Here is a 4,388-nt window from a genome sequence, read left to right as displayed (position 1 = left end):
ATATAGGAAAATCCTAAAAATTGTATATACACACACATACGTCACCAGTGTTTCCGTAGTGTAGTGGTTATCACATTCACCCCACACAAACATACGTCTTAGCATAAACAAACAAATTCAGAAAAGTTACAGAATACAAAGTCAACATAAAAAAAATGTTGTATTTCCATCACTAAAAATGAGCTGCTTCTAAAAAATTAGGAAAACAGTCCCATTTACAGTGGCACCAAAAGCAATAAAACATTTAGGAATAAATTTAACAAGGAGGTGAAAAATGTGTACACTGAGAGCTAGACTACACTGATGAAAAACATTAAAGGAAAGACAAATAAATTAAAATTCTGTCATTTATTGGGAGACTTAATATTATTAAACTATCCATACTATCCAAAGCAATCTACATGTTTACTGCTACCCCCATCAAAATTCCAATGGCATTTTTTTTACAGAAATAGCAAAACTATCCTAAAATTCACACAGAATAGCTAATGATACAGAATAGTCCAAGCAACCTTGAGAAATAAGACATAAATAGAAGCACCACACCTCCTTATTTCAACATATATTATAAATCTACCATTGTAAAAGCAGTATGATACTGGCATCAAGACAGAAAGACAGGCTAGTAGAACAGAACAGAGAGCTCAGAAATAAAGCCACACATACAAAGGCAACTGGTCTTCAACAACAGTGCCAAAGATACATAATGAGGAAGGATAGTTTCTTCAACAGATGGTGCTGAGAAAACTGGATATTTCCATGTAAAGGGATGAAAATAGACTCCTATCTTACAACGCATGCAAAATACAACTCAGAATGGATTAAAGATTTCATTGGAAGATCTGAAACTACAAAACTTCTAGAACAAAATAAGAAAAGCTTCATGACATTAATCTTGGCAATGATTTCTGAATATGACACCAAAAAAAGAAATAGAAAAAATAAACAAGTAGGATTACATCAATCTAAAATCTTAGATAAAAAAATCGACAGTGAAAAAGCAACCTAAAAATGTGATAAAACATTTTCAAAACGAACTTCCAAATAATATAAGGAACTCCTACAATGTTTTAGCAATAAGAATAATAACAGTGCAATTTAAAAAATTGGCAAAAGACTTAAATAGACATTTCTCCCAAGGAGACATACAAATGACCAACAGATATATGAAAAGATGCTTAACATCACTAACCATCAGAGAAAGGCTAATTGAAACCACCATGAGATAGCTAGCACCTCATACAAGTTAGGAAGGATAGTAACAAAAAATAACAAGTGTTGGCAAGGATATGGAGAAACTGTAACTCTTGTACTGTAAGTGGGAATGTAAAATGGTTCAGCAACTATGAAAGACAGCAATGAGGGGGGATTTTTTGTTATACATTTTGATACACATATAGGGGTATCACATGAGGATTTAATTTGCATTTCATGAAAAACAAAAAGAGTTTCACACTTTTTCATATGTTCACATGTCATGTGGATACCCTCTTCTGTAAAATGCTTGTTCAAGCCTTTTGCCCATTTTTGTGAAGGCAACAAATCTTTGTTAAATGCCTCCAAAGTTACTGGGAGGAAGCCATGTTGCTGGACACACTGTGAAAATCAATCTTCTCCAAGATGTTCTTGAGCTTAATGCTCTCTTCTTGGCTACAGATGAATATCTGGCCTGACTCATCAGTATTCTGGCCATCCTTGCTCATCCACACCTTTAGCTGGCTGTTTGTCAGGTCCCCAAGCATCTCAGCCAGCAGCCAGCAATCAATGTGCTGATAAGTGATACCCACAACATAAATTTTCATACAGAATCTTTAAAACCAGTTATATCTTCGAAAAGGTCCATGTTTTCATTTAGGGCTTGCCAGAGGCCTGGAAGTGACAGGTCTCCAGCAAGCCTGTGAGGTACAAAATATGTCAGATGGGCTGTTCTTCTTGATGGGCCTGATTGATCATGCACTTGCACAGAGTGAAGTCAGTGTGGGGCAGGTTAGTGAGGATCTAGGCAGTGACTGTGGTCTGAAATAAGGCTGGGTTAAACTGGTACAGCTTCAGGACAGCCAAGTTGGCTTCCAGGTCATACGCATTCTCCTTGGCCTGCATCCCTACATAGTGCCCCACAGTGGCCAGATTCTCAGGGTTGTACCTGTCGATACCTTTGAGCAACTTGCCCACATTAGCTCTCATCTGCTCAAATATTGCCATGACTGCTGCTGCTTCCCACACAGGGGATCAGTGGGGCATTCTCCAGGACAGGAAGAGGGAAAAAATCCTTTAGCCCATTTTTAAATTAGGTTATATGCCTCATTGATTTCTAAGAGATTTTTTTGGTATTATTTTTCAGTAAGAAAAAAAGTGGGAGTACATTAAGCTAATTTTTTTGTACAACAAAAGAACCTATTAACAAAAGGAAAAGGTAACCTACTGAATGAAAAAAGATATTTCCCAATGACACATGTGATACAGGGTTAATATCCAAAATTTATAAAGAACACATACAACTCAACACCAAAAAACCCCAAACCCCAAATAATCAAATTTAAAAATGGGCAGAGGACCTGAATGGATCCTTCTCTGAGGATATATACAGATAGACAATAGACATATGAACAGACACTCAAGATCACTAATCATTAGAGAAATGCAAATTATAACCACAAATTAAAACCTCACACCTGTCCAAATGGCTATCATGAATAAATCAACAAACAAGTGTTGGTGAGGATGGGAAGAAAAGGGAACCCTGCTGCACTGTTGCTGGGAATGCAGACTGGTGCAGTCACTGTGGAAAACAGTGTGGAATTTCCTCCAATTAAAAATGGAACCTCCTTATGATCTAGTGATTCTACTTCTAGGTACATATCCAAAGAAACACAAAACACTAATTTGAAAACACATATGTACATTTCTGTATGCTGCAGTGTCATTTATAATAGCCAAGATATGGAAGCAATTCAAGTATCCATCAATAGATGAATGGAAAACAAGTGGTTATGTTTATACAAGGAATATTATTACTTACCGATAAAAAGAATGAAATCTTTTTTAAAATAACTTTTTATTTAATTCTTGTTCAAGTACAGGTTTCTGTCTTATATTCCCAACCCTGCCCACCCCCGTCCCCATGCTCCCCGCCTCCCTCCCATTTCCGCCCCCCACCCTTAGTTATTGTCCATGTGTCCTTTATACTTGTTCATGTGAGTCCTTCCCCTTTTCCCCTGTGATTCTCTCCCCTCTCCCCTCTGGACCCTGTCAACCTGTTCTGTAATTGAGTATCATTGGTCATATTTTGTTTGCTTGTTTGTTTTGTTTAGATCCCTGTTAACGGTGAGATCATATGGTATTTGTCTTTCACCACCTGGCTTATTTTGCTCAGCATAATACTTTCCAGTTCCATCCATGATGTTGCAAAGGGTAGTAGTTCCTTCTTCCTTTCTGCGGCATAGAATTCCATTGTGTAAATGTACCATAGTTTTTTGATCCAGTCATTGACTGATGGGCATCTAGGTTGCTTCCAACTCTTGGCTATCGTGAATTACGCTGCTATGAACATTGGGGTGCATAGGTTCTTTTGGATTGGTGTTTCTGGGTTCTTAGGATATACTCCTAAGAGTGGAATTGCTGGGTCAAAAGGCATGTTCATTTTTAGTTTTCTTAGAAAATTCCATACTGTTTTCCATAGTGGTTGTACCAGTCTGCAATCCCACCAACAGTGAACTAGGGTCCCCTTTTTCCCACAACCTCTCCAGCACTTGTTGTTTGTTTCTTTGTTTATGATGGCCATTCTGACTGGTGTAAAGTGGTATCTCATTGTGGTTTTAATTTGCATCTCTCTGATAGCTAGTGATATGGAGCATAAAAGAATGAAATCTTACCATTTGTGGAAGAACCTAGAGGGTATTATGCTAAGTGTAATAAGTCAGTCAGAGAATGATAAATACCATGTGATTTCACTTATATTCAGAATATAAAGAACAAAATAAAGAAACAAACAAAATTGAAACAGACTCATAAATACAGAAAACAGACTGATGATTGCCAGAGGTCAGGGGTGTTGGGGTCTCAGTGAAAATGCTGAAGGAATTAAAAAGTACAAATTGATAGTTACAGAATAGTCATGGGGATGTAAAGTACAGCATTGGGATTATAGTCAATGTGATTGTAATAACTATGTGTGGAACTAGCCAGGTACTGGAAATATCCAGGGACTACTTTGTAAAGTATATGATTATCTAACCTCTATGGTGTATACCTGAAACTAATACAGAATTACATTGAATGTAAATTGTAATTTAAAAATAAAATTTAAAAGTATCAGTATAACAGCTAAAGCATATTAATGAAATTTTCTGAATATCAACCATAAAATATTTTAATTGAAAAAATTAAAT

General features: G+C 36.5%; 1 pseudogene; it reads right to left on the bottom strand.

Moving 5' to 3' along the window:
* Positions 1 to 1,565: 1,565 nt before the first annotated feature.
* LOC119003982 (eukaryotic translation initiation factor 3 subunit K-like) lies at positions 1,566 to 2,204 on the bottom strand (annotated as a pseudogene).
* Positions 2,205 to 4,388: the final 2,184 nt, after the last annotated feature.

This window comes from Sturnira hondurensis, unplaced genomic scaffold (genome assembly GCF_014824575.4).
Source record: "Sturnira hondurensis isolate 20B ecotype Veracruz unplaced genomic scaffold, ASM1482457v3 Scaffold0018877, whole genome shotgun sequence".
In the NCBI taxonomy this organism is placed as follows: Eukaryota; Metazoa; Chordata; class Mammalia; order Chiroptera; family Phyllostomidae; genus Sturnira; species Sturnira hondurensis.
The sequence above is the reverse complement of the archived record's forward strand: the minus strand, read 5'-3'. Positions and strand labels throughout refer to the sequence as shown.